Source organism: Pelecanus crispus, chromosome 1 (assembly GCF_030463565.1).
Source record: "Pelecanus crispus isolate bPelCri1 chromosome 1, bPelCri1.pri, whole genome shotgun sequence".
Lineage (NCBI taxonomy): Eukaryota > Metazoa > Chordata > Aves > Pelecaniformes > Pelecanidae > Pelecanus > Pelecanus crispus.
In genome coordinates this window covers 219,672,692-219,687,315 of record NC_134643.1, presented here as the reverse complement: position 1 = coordinate 219,687,315, position 14,624 = coordinate 219,672,692, and the positions used below count along the sequence as shown (strand labels likewise).

At 39.6% G+C, this 14,624-nt stretch overlaps 1 protein-coding gene across 7 annotated transcripts in view; it reads left to right on the top strand.

Annotated features, from left to right (window-relative positions):
* The window catches only part of DLG2 (discs large MAGUK scaffold protein 2), a 677,470-nt gene that overhangs the window by 258,365 nt on the left and 404,481 nt on the right, over window positions 1-14,624 (top strand). The window lies entirely within an intron of this gene.

Here is a 14,624-nt window from a genome sequence, read left to right as displayed (position 1 = left end):
GCTTTGCAAACTACCTCTAAAAGTTCAGTCAAGGCAAGGTGGTTGTTATCCTGGCAGTACATAACGCAACATTAGTAATAACATTGGATAGAAAAGATTTCTTCCCTTATAATCTTTTATGCATTGCTCCTAACATTATCTACTGCAGTTTTTATAGGAGAGGGTTTTCACATTATTTATGTTAACTTTTTTAAAATTTTACAATAGCTGCAGTGTGTTCTTACTCTTCCTACAGCAATATAAATAAATCTGAATGAACACCATTTCGCTTTAATAAAAATGCAAAATTAACCATTTAAATTCTCTCTCATTTACCCCTATTGTTAGCCAGGGATTAGCTGAATGATGCTGTAAAACTAACACACCTTCAGCATGGTTTCAGGAAATATTCTGAAGCAAAGTCCCTACTGTTGCAAGTTGTAAGTGTTGACTGTTTTGGAATGTCACTCATTTCTAATCCACATGTTACATAAGAAAAACCCATGGTACTTTTAATGCAGTGATCTGGTGAATCAGCCTCAGTGGTAAATTATACTTTTAATAAGTGTTTGGATGACCTAGCTTTCTGCATATAGTAGCAAACCCAAATATACCACAGATAATATCTGTTTTCCTGATCTTAAAAATCTCAGCTCTCATAATTTTCTGTAGAAGATTGACTTAGTTTGAGGGTAATAGAAAGTAAAGATGCCTACATGAGATAAATTTCCAGTTTGTGCAGATTATTAATGAAAAGAAATGACAACTGAAGAGCATTTTTCTTTGTATCGTACACTAACATATTCAATCAGCTGTCAGCTGATTTGTGCCTGTAAATTGTTCTCCATAAAGATGGCAATAGTTTAAAACTTTGGATTCTTTTTAGTTATAAATTATTTGTGCTGAATATGCGGTGTTTTATGTTAGCTAGGCAGAAAACTTCACTTTATTGGATTTTGGCAAGTGTGATTGCTTCAATCTTTACACAGCTTAATTGGGCAGTAGTGTGGTCATAACAAAATTAATCTTGGATAGTGTCCAAATTCAGGACTTAGACTTTGCAAAGGTGAGGGAGAGGTGAGCATAGCACACTGGTTTTATCTTGAAACTATTGAGCTATTATAATTTTTCGAATAATGTGCAGTGTACAGCGTTGATTAATCACTCTGATTTCACCATCATCTTTCTCTTTAGTAGAAGCAGATTGCTGTTATCTTAATAGTGCTCTTTCTTACTCTATAAATTGTAAAAGTCTCCAACTGTCCATATGACCTCCTGTTATTCCCCCAGAGGAGGACAAATGTAATTTGCAGCTGGTGCTTTCAATACTCTTTCATTTCATTTTAGAGGCATTGTGTATTACTTTGAAGTTTGTTTGTAAAATAAGTAAGAGAGGTGCTCTTCTTTTGTTCTCCAGGCATTTGATTTTCATGTGGAAGGACACAAATATATTCTAGTTTATAGAACATTTTTTCATATCTTGACATTGTTGAAAGATGTCCAAGTTTCTTTCAAAATAGGGACCAATCTCCAGGAGCCATTCTCATGACTTAAGGAGACTCATCTCATCAGTAAGACAGGTTGGTCTTTAGTCAGGACTGGGCACCCCGGTTTCAGTTACATGTCTCAATGAACCTTATCTCTGTGTGCAGACCTACTGAAGGAAAATAAATGATACTTGACTTTCTACCCAGTTCTTGAATTCCACATCTTTTTGATTTTCGGCTATACCTAAAACCTAGTTAATTTATATTTTATAGGCGTTCCCCTGCTTTACTAAAGTTAAAGCTTTAACGTTGTATATAGTTTGCCATCATACACACTTTGAGCGCAGTTTCTTATTTCCAGGTCTTTCTAGCCATTATTCTTTCCCTGCCAATTCTCACTGAAGAATGACTCAAACAGATTATGAGAATAGCTTTCCCTGTCACATTTTTAATCTTTCTGCTTTGGTGAAAATAAGAGGTACATAGCAATGAACATGAGCCTGCAAAGTTAAGCAGTTTTTTTCTCAGTTTAGCCTTGCACTGTGTTGTAGTCTGTGATAGCAAAAATTAATGTTTGCAATATGTGTGCATGAATTATTACATGATGTTAGGGGGGTGCTGAATTTAGTAGCCTGATAGAGGCGAGCCTGCTGCAACTCCATGCCACAATGCCATAGAATCACAGAATCATTTAGGTTGGAAAAGACCTTTAAGATCACCCAGTCCAACCATTAACCTAATGTTACCAAGTTCACCACTAAACCAGTTAAGGGTAGAGTAGCAATTTCGTGTTTCCTGGCTTGGTGGCTGGATTATTTATAATGAAAGTAAAAACTAGGAATCATTAAGATTGGAAAGGATCTCTAAGATCATCAGTCCAACCATCAACCTACCACCACCATGTCCACTAAAACTTGTCCCAAAGTGCCACATCTACCCATTTTTTGAACACTTCCAGGGACGGTGACTCCACCACCTCTCTGGGCAGCCTGTTCCAATGCTTGACTACCCTTTCCGTGAAGAAATTTTTCCTAATATCCTATCTAATGTCCAACCATAGTGAGGCTGAGCATGTATTCCCAGTAAGCACACATAGGAAGAGGACACGTATACACACAGCTGAACAGATCACAGACACAATCAGCACTCACACAAGCAAAAGCCCCACCAATGGCCTCATTGTACCAATGACCTCATCATACATGTTCCCCCCCGCCCCCATATGTACGTATATATACATATGTACAGTGTGAAACCTGCCAGTAGCTGGATTTGGACACTTGGTCAACTCAGTAGAGCCAGCTCCAGATCCTTGCTGTCCCGGATGCTGGCACCTGGGTGTGCCAAGCCCTTGAGGCTGCACCCCCTGTCCAGCTGCTGGTACAGACCCCTTTGCAAACACCAGCACACACACACAGAGTGTGGATCCCTCCACTAACTGAGCTTAGACGCACAGTCCATCCAGCAGCTGGCCCTGGATCCTCGCTCTTCCCCCTGCACAGGAATGCACACACACGCAAATGGGTGTCTCAGTCAACCCCTGGGTCCTAAAGTCTCTTGGGCAGCTGTCATGGACCCCTTGTCCCACCAGTAGCCAACTCCTCCAGTTGGCTCACTCCTAGTTACACACACCCTCCTGGCTTCTGCCTGCTTCACCTTCTCACCCGCTAGCCCAGCTTGATGTTTGCTGGCAATCACCCACTGCCATATGCACCCTCACATGCTCCAGCTGCTGGTACCACAGGCCTCCATACCCATACACACACACACACACAGAATAGAGCACCCCTCACCCAAGAAAATAGGTAGAAATGCAGTTTAATATAAAACATGACAGATGATGCTCAGCGAGCACAGGGCATGGACAGGGAAGTGTGCTGACCAGCCTTGTTTACATGTGACTGGCCCCTTTTATACCCTCATCCCTCTGTTTTCGCATGTTTGTTCCTCTCCAAACCACCTTTACCCCTCCTTTTTCTAGACCTTCTGTTCCTCCCCTAAAAAACTCGTAAGTCTTGTTACAATGCCAAGATGCTCATTCCTTGCATGCCACAGTGTGTCCCACCCCGCAGGCAGTGATGCCCTCCCCAGTCTGTAAGGGGCTCTCCAGCTGACCCACGGTGCTGGGTGGCACCCTGAGCCCACGGGGCTGAGGCTTCCCTGGGAGGGGACAGCTCTCTGACAGGGTTGTAGGGGTTCCACCACCTGCCCTTGTGCCTCTGTGCCCCTGTGCGTGGGCGCCCCTTTGATGGGCTGATGGTTCCTGCGATGAGCCTGGGAGCAGCCAGGCAAGGTGTTATTTGGGCTCCTTCACCTGCCGCTGACTCTCTGTGGTCCCTTCTGAGGGTGCAGATGAACTTTTATCACATACCCTAACACAACATATTCCAAGAATGGGATGAGGCAGAAGAAAATGTGATCCTGAAATATAACACGTCTGTGGAGCAGACGTGTTAGAGCATGTGCAGTGTAGTAAAGCCCAGGAATGTCTGTTTAGTGGCCTTGTGGATAGCAGAGCATTTGATGTGCAGGAGATATACACAAACCTACCTATGATGATCACTAACTTTATTACATATTGCTGAGATAAGAACCAGAATATTTTCCAAATCTCTGCTGCCATATAGTTTGGAGTTTAGATGTGGAAATCATAGGTTTCATTATGTCAGAAAACCTCTGGGGAACATACTAAAGATACTTCATATGACTGGTAAATTATGCTCTACTTCTGAAAAGGGATGATACAACACTTGATATTTTAAAATGGTATTGCATAACATTAAACATTTTCAAAGTATTTCTGTGTTGCAGTTGTGCATTTTAGTGCATTAAAAATATTCTTAGAATATTTTCTCTACCATAGGTTTTTTTCCAAGAGTGCTTTCTTAATCTGAGGGATTTTATTGTGCAGTGCAAGATATCTGTGCATGTTCTAAAGAGCATTATGTGTCAGCATTTTTCTCAAGGTTCCATTTGACTTTTTCCTTAGTGCTTCAGTAAAATACCTCTGCTGTTGTATACAGTAGTTAATAGATAAACTTAGAAGCACAATCTTTTTTTTTTTTTTTTTAGAATACTGAGGCAATGCATAGCAATTATTTCAAAAGTAACATTCAGGTTCCCCTTTCAAGATTTCATCTTTGTATAAGAAATTAAACTGAAGGTGGACGAAAGTGATTTTTCCCTCTTCCCTTATATTTAAGTTGAAGAAATTTTTGTGATTTTTTTATGATATTTCTCTCAAACTGATGAGAAACAGTTTTCCCTACCAAGAAAGCTGGGAGGCATTTAGAACAATTTGCTGAATTTTGGCTAGGCTTAGATTGTGGCTGGTGACGATCAGTCGTGCTGTATTAGCTGCTTCTCAGGGTGTGCACTGTTAATCCCTGCAAACAACAGTTACATCAAATTTCTCTCCCTGAGCTTGTGAGGAAGAGCAGAAAACCACTTTGATTTTGTCTCAGCCATTCAGGTTGTCTTTTTGTTTTCTGCAGCAAAATTAATTGGGCATGAGGGAGCTGTTCTGTTATGCTTTTAGTTGTAGAGTGCAGAGGGCTGTGGCTCCCTGCCCATACGTATGCTAAAGAGTCTTCCAAGATTTTAAGAGAAATAGTGAACCTTTCTGCTGCTATAAAAATACTTGTAAAGCAAGTGATTCATGCATAAAAACTTGTCCTGTTGAATACATGAATGTTTCTTTATAAATGCACCTATACTTTATTTATGTGAATATTCCTTATTACTCATTTTTATTATTTGTGCAAGTATTTTGTTTAACTTTCAGGATTGTTCCCTCCTGCAGGTGTAATCACATCCACAGAATGTGAATAAATGTGACATCAATTACACTAGTACAAGCCCAGTGACACCAATGGGATTGCACCAGTGTTACTGAGAGTACAGTTTAGCCTTCAGTACTTGTGCTTGAGTTAACACAGGAGAAGAAAAGAACCCAAGAGAATTCATTGTGGTTTATTCATAAGCAATGGGGTGAGAGAGCAGGGAAGGGAGTATTAACTCTCAAAGGTAAATGAAGGTACTGGGAGACAGTTTTAGGCACAACAATATGAGTCAGAGCACATTGTCATTTAACAAATTGCAAGAGACTAGATTATGTTGGTTGTATATTTATTTGAGGAAATGGGACATGCCCATTATGTATGTTATATATATTTAATTATCTGATTGTTACATAAACATGTCATGGAAATCAAAGAATGTAGTAAATTATTGCTGTTCTTTCCTTGGCTTAAATTTTGCCAGTTAGTATGCTATTGATTTCTCCCTAAAACTGAGAGAAAATCTTATCTTAGGTGTTTAAATGAATCAAGCTTAACCCACAGTTTAAGTATTTATTTCTGACTTTTAAACACTCTAACTACAGTGACGAACCTTTTAAATAAAATTATGCAAATTACAGTATTAAACATTAAAATAACCTTGTAAGTCCCAAGTTACAAGTACTTCATAATCTTTGTTGATGAAATAAGCTCAACCAAGCAACAGCAACTTTCCATTTTTATGTACCTTGTACATAAAATGAAATATTAGACAGGAAAATCATTTCTAGAAATGTATGAACTGTTCAGACTGTTGAAAAGTTTGATGGATTTTCTTCTAAAACTGAAATGGACCAGAGATATAGGAACCTGACAAACTGAGAGTTTATGATAACTCATATGTTAGGGTGTCAGCAATGGCAGAAGCACAGAAGAAAATTAAATGCAGGGTGACTGCAAACTTCTGAAGCTGTATAGTAAATGACCCAAATAACACAAGAAAGAATGTAATTTTGTGGAAAAAAATTACTGTGTCCAGTTCTCTGGAATGCACTGTTTCAAATTCCTGCACTGATGTATATTATAAATTTAAGATACAGAAATACAAGGAATTTTACAAAATTATTTTTTTTAGGATTCAAATCCCAGAAGTCTAAAGTGTCTCTGTATAGTCAGTGGGCAGACACAGGTTTCTCAAATGGCAATTCCATCTGAAGACTAAGGCACATGGCATAAATCACCCCCTCTTGATTCCTCTCTCCACTTGTCGTGGTTTAGCCCCAGCCAGCAACCAAGCACCACGCGGCCGCTTGCTCACTCCCCCTACCCCGATGGGATGGGGGAGAGAATCGGAGGAGTAAGAGTGAGAAAAACTCATGGGTTGAGATAAGAACGGTTTAATAATTGAAATAAAGTAAAATAGTAATGCTAATAGTAACAGTATAATAATGATAATAATAATAATGATATACAAAGCAAGTGATGCACAATGCAATTGCTCACCACCCACTGACCGATACCCAGACAGTTCCCGAGCAGCGATTGCTGCTCCCCAGCCAACCCCCCCCAGTTTATATACTGAGCATGACATCATATGGTATGGAATAGCCCTTTGGTCAGTTTGGATCAACTATTCTGGCTGTGCCCCCTCCCAGTTTCTTGTGCCCCTGGCAGAGCCTGGGAAGCTGAAAAGTCCTTGACTAGCATAAGCAGTACTTAGCAACAACTAAAACATCAGTGTGTTATCAACATTCTTCTCCTACTAAATCCAAAACACAGCACTATGCCTGCTACTAGGAAGAAAATTAACTCTATCCCAGCCGAAACCAGGACACCAGTGTCTGTAAAAAAAAAGCCTAGATGACTGCTTAACTTAGATATCTACCTGTTAGGTAGCTCATATGATGGCATATGACTTTCTCTTAGTGTAAGAGAGAAGGTCGTAAGTACAAAAGCTGAAATTTGCATTCTTCTACTTTTGTTGCTGCTAATTTTGTACAACTTGGAAGTGCTAGCCTAAACAGAATTCACGCACAGATGTAATTTCATTTTCATTTACTGTGAACACCATTTGAAATCATGATCTCTGATTTGATCTGCTCTGTGGATTATGCTTATGAAACTGGGAGTTCTGTGATGGGTCTGCATTAGGTATATCAAATGCTCACATTTATAAGCATACAGGCACTTTTCTTCTGTGATGTATATGGCCAACCTCAGAATACAGACAAAACAAAGAGAAGATGAAGGAAAATTTGATGGCTCATATTGTAAAGGACAGAGTGTTATCACATACCAGGTGACCCGCCCGGTAGATGATGGAAAGGCTGTGGATGTCATTTACCTGGACTTTAGCAAAGTTTTTGACACCGTCTCTCACAATATTCTCCTTGGGAAGCTGGCAGCTCATGGCTTGGATGGGCGTACTCTTCGCTGGGTAAAAAGCTGGTTGGGTGGCCGAGCTCAGAGAGTTGTGGTGAATGGAGTTAAGTCCAGTTGGCAGCCAGTCACGAGCGGTGTTCCCCAGGGCTCTGTTTTGGGGCCAGCCTTGTTTAATATCTTTATGAATGATCTGGATGAAGGGATTGAGTGCACCCTCAGTAAGTTTGCAGATGACACCAAGATGGGTGGGAGTGTCGATCTTCTGGAGGGTAGGATGGCCCTGCAGAGGGACCTGGACAGGCTGGATCGATGGGCCAAGGCCAACTGTATGAGGTTTAACAAGGCCAAGTGTTGGGTCCTGCACTTGGGTCACAACAACCCCATGCAACGCTACAGGCTTGGGGAAGAGTGGCTGGAAAGCTGCCTGGCCGAAAAGGACCTGGGGGTGTTGGTCGACAGCTGGCTGAACATGAGCCAGTGGTGTGCCCAGGTGGCCAAGAGGGCCAACAGCATCCTGGCTTGTATCAGGAATAGTGTGGCCAGCAGGAGCAGGGAGGTGATTGTGCCCCTGTACTCGGCACTGGTGAGGCCGCACCTGGAATCCTGTGTCCAGTTTTGGGCCCCTCACTACAAGAAAGACATTGAGGTGCTGGAGCGTGTCCAGAGAAGGGCAACAAAGCTGGTGAAGGGTCTGGAGCACAGGCCTTATGAGGAGCGGCTGAGGGAACTGGGGTTGTTTAGCCTGGAGAAGAGGAGGCTGAGGGGAGACCTTATCGCTCTCTGCAACTCCCTGAAAGGAGGGTGTAGTGAGGTGGGTGTTGGTCTCTTCTCCCATGTAGTTAGCGATAGGACGAGAGGAAATGGGCTCAAGCTGCGCCAGGGGAGGTTTAGGTTGGAAATTAGGAGAAATTTCCTCACGGAAAGGGTGGTCAGGCATTGGAACAGGCTGCCCAGAGAGGTGGTGGAGTCCCCATCCCTGGAAGTTTTCAAAAAACGGGTAGATGTGGCACTTTGGGACATGGTTTAGTCTAGTCTACCCTTGATTGGTTTGGTGTGGACTTGGTAGTGTAGGTTAATGGTTGGACTGGATGATCTTAAAGGTCTTTTCCAACCTAAACAATTCTATGATTCTATACCATGTAAGCTAAACAAAAGAACAAGAATAACTCGGAGGACTGTATCAAGATATATGTTTTTTGGACTGTAGAAAGTGTCAGGTCTATGGAGACAAGACAGCTAAAAAACTCTAGGTTGTTGCTGAATGGGGGAAAAGATTATAAGGAGTGAGAGCAGCAAGTAGGGGAAACCAGAAGAGAATCCCTTATTTAGATGAGTTTTTAAAACTGTGGTTAAGCAGGTGAAGCATAGTAATGAAAGGAATCAAGGTACATGGAGTGTATGACTGACTTAATAGGAGTTGTGGGAGAAGATTATGTTAAAAGTTTAGTTGGAACAGATGAGAAGGTAGAAAGCTAATCATGAATAATCCTTTGGATGAAGCGGGATTAGGTAAAGTATGTTTAATTTGGTATGTATATGCGTGCATCTGCATGTGAGAGAAAAAGAACAGAACAGATTTGGAGATAGTATGAAGAAACAAGTAAAAAACATGAATGAAAATGAGAAGAAGCAGCGGCAGCTAAGGTGGAGACATGAGAAGTTGTGATCAGTGCTAAAGGATGGTGATACACAAGAGATACAGAAAACATGATTTTGTGCTGAACAAGATTTGAGAAATGAGGTAGGGTAAGATAAAATTAGGGATTTCAGAAGCAACCAGAGAAGAGTGGTAATGGTTACTTGCTAAATGGGTATTTTCTCCAAGAGAATGAAAACAAGAAAACTAAGAGTTACAGTGAGGGAGGAAGAAAGAGAGAAAAGTATGAGTATGGTACACAAACAGTGAAGAAGGTGGCTGACTAAAAGCTAAGACCTGGAGAAGGTTATAGGAGACATCTAAGAAGAAAAGAATGAGCAAAAAAAGCACCCTTTGAGCAGAGCTGATCATGACTGTGCTGCAGATCTTTGCAGGTGTTGACCAAGAGCTGGATTTCGCTTCTTGGAGCTCTGCTAATTGTGTGTTGAGAGTGATATCTTCCCTAAAGGATGTAAAAGGCCTGGTGGTTGAGTGCTCTGTTGGCATCTGTGGAAGGATCCACAAGTCAGTTGCACATACACTGTAAGGCCTATTCCTGATAAAATATAAATTTCTTTCAAAACCTTACGGTCTTTCACTCTTCATTCTCCACACCAGAACAGTTGTATTATGACAAGAAAGTTTTAGGTTATGGTAAATTTTCATTCAAAGAGCTTAACATATTGTCCTTGTTTCCTAAAGGAAATATAGGTGAAAAGAAGTAAGTGGGCTCTAGTTATGCACTGTGATTAAAAATAGGTGTGGGGTATCTTGTATATAAAGCCCATAAAATGCACTCACTCAGATAAACCAAGTAGCATGAAAAACTTTCTGGCAGCTACTTTAGGACAATTTGAAAACACAAAATCACCATGTTTGAAATCAGAGAACACAGGAGACTGTTTTCTGTATGTTTATATGTAGTGAGAAAGGAAACTTTTAATAGTCTTGGAGAACAGTATCAAAAAGACATCAGCAGGTTTCTTGAAAACAATAAGGAAGATTTGACAATTAATGAAGAAATAACCTAAATCAGGAGATGTCAGAGGGCTAAATGAAGATCGCTCTTTGGTCGTGCTGATAAAACAGAAATCATGAAAGGCTATTTAAATCCTATACTTGTTAAATTACCCAAATGGCCTTGATGTTTCTGAAATGTAAAATGGACTGTCTTAATTATACAGCAAATTGGAAAATTTTAAAGGACAAATATGTCCTAGGGTTACTTGTACAACAAGAATTTGGCAATCCTGTATTCCTGTGAGGTTTGGGTGGTCAGGCAACTGGTGAAACCGTACAGCCAAAAGAATCAAATTTGCATATTGAGTGAAAATCCATGGCAGGGTAGTTATCTTCCTATGCATATGATAATAAAAGTAGAAGAAGCAGTCTTCTGTCTTGAAGACAGCTGAAAAACAATATCCAATTAAATATAATTAAAGGTTCTTTTGTTTGTAATAAAATCTACAGGTGTTGTAATTTTTAGGCAAAATAATCTTGTTGAAAATAAGACTAAATATAACAAACAGCTCTTATGACATCAATTTTATCAGGAAGAATAGGTGCAGTGGTCTTGAAATATTACAGTTGTATAAATTGTCAGTGTTTTGATGCTTTTGCCACTATCGTAACACAGTTCTTATTAAATTCATATGATGACATCTTTATTCAGTGGGTGAATGCAGTGGCAGATGTGCAGAAGTATAGCAAGAAAGAATTAGGCAATGCTTATTTGCTTGTGTGTAAACAGGTCTATCACATCAAATAATTGCAGAAGTATAAAAAGTGTATAAAATTATTATGAGAAAAATATCTATAAAAGTCTTAGCAAAGTGACAGAGTATGTGAAAATTAAAAACCCAACAGAATGTTATTCTCAAAGATTTAGGGAATCTGTCATAATCTGTAGAACAGATTTGCATTAAAGGATTACTTCAGCTGCTTGTGTCATCCTTAAACTGCACTAAACAAGAAAAACTTCCTGGAAAGTCAGAGTAAAATTCTTCATGTAAAGGAACAAACAAATCTGAGTTTGTCCTTATTTTGGCGTTCTGTGTGCTGGCTCTATTTCAAGTTTTTCACAAAATAGTATATAAAAAGCTCTTTTTAACTCTTCCTTATTTCTCATGCTCCTGAAAGAAAGTGTCACCTGAAGATGACTAGTGTGTTATTCTTAGAAAGATAAGTGAACTCTAGTAGTGATTAGAGCTTCACCAGGAAATCTCTCTTGAATGCTGGAATCTAGATAGTTACCATACATCAAATCTCTTTCTTAAAGACGTTTTCTTGTCAAAAGTTTGGGAGAGTCCTCCAGTATAACAGATGCAGCTGTAAATGAAAGGCAACTGTTACCTTGCTTTTGCAAGCAGTTGCTTGAATTATTGGGTATTGAGTTATGGTAACTTATTCTACAGGGGCTGTAAGTTCATCACACTCTGAATCATGAACATAGGTAAGGTCAGGAGACTGAGAAGCCTTCTTGCATCAGAAGTGTATGTTGGTGGTGCCGTTCCTGAACAAAAGGGCATCAAAGGCCCCCAAAGTTATCTCAAGGTTTCATGCAGACCTGTTCTTCATGTAGCAGTTATGTATTTTGTCCTGGTCAATGGTATCTTTTTTGTTCTGCTGGAAATAAAGCATGTACCTGAATGAGACACATTTTGATGCCAGATTCTGTACCTTGGAGAAGGGACGTGGTTGATTGTGTCGTCCCATGGACTTCTTGTGCACTTCTTACCCACTTCTGCCAGAGTCCTCTGGGCCTGTTACTATCACAGGTGGTGTTGAGCACTCTTTCTCCGAAGAGGGGACATCAGTGTCCCGAATCAGAGAGGGAAGCCAACAGCAATGTATCTTGGCTTTGAGCTTTTGGAGAAGGGAAGAGACTAAATTGTTCCTTGTGGACATCCTAACCGGTTGGGCTTGTGGGACCAGGTGCTGAATATCATGCTATGCATGTGCTGCCAGTTACAGGTGCAGACAAGTCCAAAAAAGCAATAGGAAAAGCTGCTAAACCAGAGATCTGGCCTTTCATTGGTGTATAATTATGAAAGACATATGGCATCCCTTAAGCAGAACTTTGTTACCAGTCTAGAGTTAGGAGTAATGCAGAGGAAACAGATTTAAGGCAAGTGCTCACCAAATTTTACACATCTTTTTAGACTCTGTTTGTACTCAGTGAAAGGAAACCTCAGGGGCACAATTCATCCAACCTATCTGAGATTTCTAGTGTACGATTAAATTAATTAAGACCTAGAAATGTCTGTTTCTTTTCACTGAATATAAAGAGAGCTAGATGACTACCTCACATTTCAGCATTATAAATATAAAAATTTAGTTGAGATTAAAGATATCTGTTGTCAGCCTTGCACACCTGAATGATGAAAAAGAATATTCCCAAATCAACTTGGAAATGCTGATGATTTCTTTGGCTGTGGAGGAGAAGAGAAAACCATATGAAAAGGTCTGGACTTTCTCATAGATATTTAAACTCATACAGGCCATAGTAAATTTTGCTGTGTGTTCTTGTTGCAATCTGATGTAAAAGCAAGACTCAGAAAACTCTTGTAAAGAGAGATATAGGAACAGGTTCCCATTACTTGCAAGAAATGGAAGTTGCAGGTTCAGACAGCTTGTTTAGGTGCTTTGTCAGGCCAGAGACTATCAAGTTAAAATGGACAAAAACAGAGGGTATGTCCGTATGCTGCTAAATGAGAGGACCGGCAAGCCAGTTCCAGCACTGGAGCCATGATTCTCCTCCTGCTTAACTGTTGGCTCACTCCTTGGCTATTTGTTTCCAGCAGGCTCCAGACAGAAACAGCCTTGAGCACTGAGACTTGGCTGAAAATTGACTCTAATTTAGCAGTGTAGGCGCAGCCAGAGAGTCTAAATATGAAATAAAATGGTGCTAGCAAAGAATGGTACTGCATACATCATCATTCCACCTGCCTCAGGTAGGTGCAATATCTTATTAGATCCTTTACGAAATAACTGCATTGGTCTTCTGAGCAACCAGAAGGAAAAACAGGGCAGTGAACTGCATACGTAGATGTATATGCTTAAATAACAAAAGGAGTTGGATCAAGATCAGCTTTTTAATTCATATCAACCCTGCTGCTATGGAACCTGATAATGGATCTCTGCTGCGATTAATGGCAATTTGAACTGAAGACCTTTTTGGAACCGTGACTGTGGATGATAAAAGGAACCCCTCAGATGATCATAATCAAGACATTGTTTGTGTGCAAATACAAATTGAGTATTCAGCTTGTGTTGTCTCCTTTCATCTTTATACAGAGGTTGCTCACTTCTCATGTCCCTCTTTTTCCCATTTTGCTGCACTAACGAGTTTTTAATGCAAAGGAAAAGTGATTATAAGCAGTGAAGCAAAGACAGCTTTATAGAGCAAGACTGAGGAATTGAAGACATAGATCAGAGCTATCCACCAACCTAAGATAAAAGAGAAGTTCATGAAAACAGAGACATATAGATAGCTTTGATTTCATTATCATTAGACAAGAAAGGACAAAAAATGGAATAGCTATAAAGCTGTTCATACCTAGTAAGTTGCCTATATTAATAAAAGAATCTATGCAGAGGGCATTAAAGTGACAACATAGAACAGGAAAATATCCTATACTAAATTTTTTGTTCATATCTGGTTTTAGTGTAGTGTAATGTGATTACCAGATTGTAATAATGTAAAAAAACCCACAAATATTATGTATGTATTAAATATTTTATTCATTGATGCTGTGTTTTCATTTTATTTTTAAGCATGGGTCATTTGTTTGGACTTTTCTCCCTCTCCCTCCTTCCTTCTGAACACAGATTCTGGGGGTTGAATTTCTATGACTGATTTCATGGTTTATCAGATCTTGAATTGCAGGCAAATTAAATAGTTGGTGGCTTTTATAGGAAGCTTTTGTTTGGTAGATACTTGTACCTAGTTATAATATTCACAAGAGAAGTACATAATTACATTTGAAAGGTGCTTGACTAGATAAAGAATGATTTGTGTACAGTGTTTTCTGATTGCAGTTAGAGAACTAATATAGAAAATTAGCAGCAGGGATTGGGGATGAGTAATAAATGTTCTTGTTCTGAGAAACAACAAATTTTTTCCTCCAAGATTAGGTCAATCCTAATGCTTCACTTCAGTTTTGATCTTACAAAATATTATTTTTTTCATTAACTATAAATCAAGTAAAACACTAAAGCAAAACTATTTTCCAGGAAATACCCTATCGTCACAAAAACTAAAATGACATGAGTCATGGGCAAAATCTATTATTTTTTATTAATCAATGTTTTCTGGCCAAATCAAAAAATTGCTGATTAGCTGTAGCTAAGGGACACTTT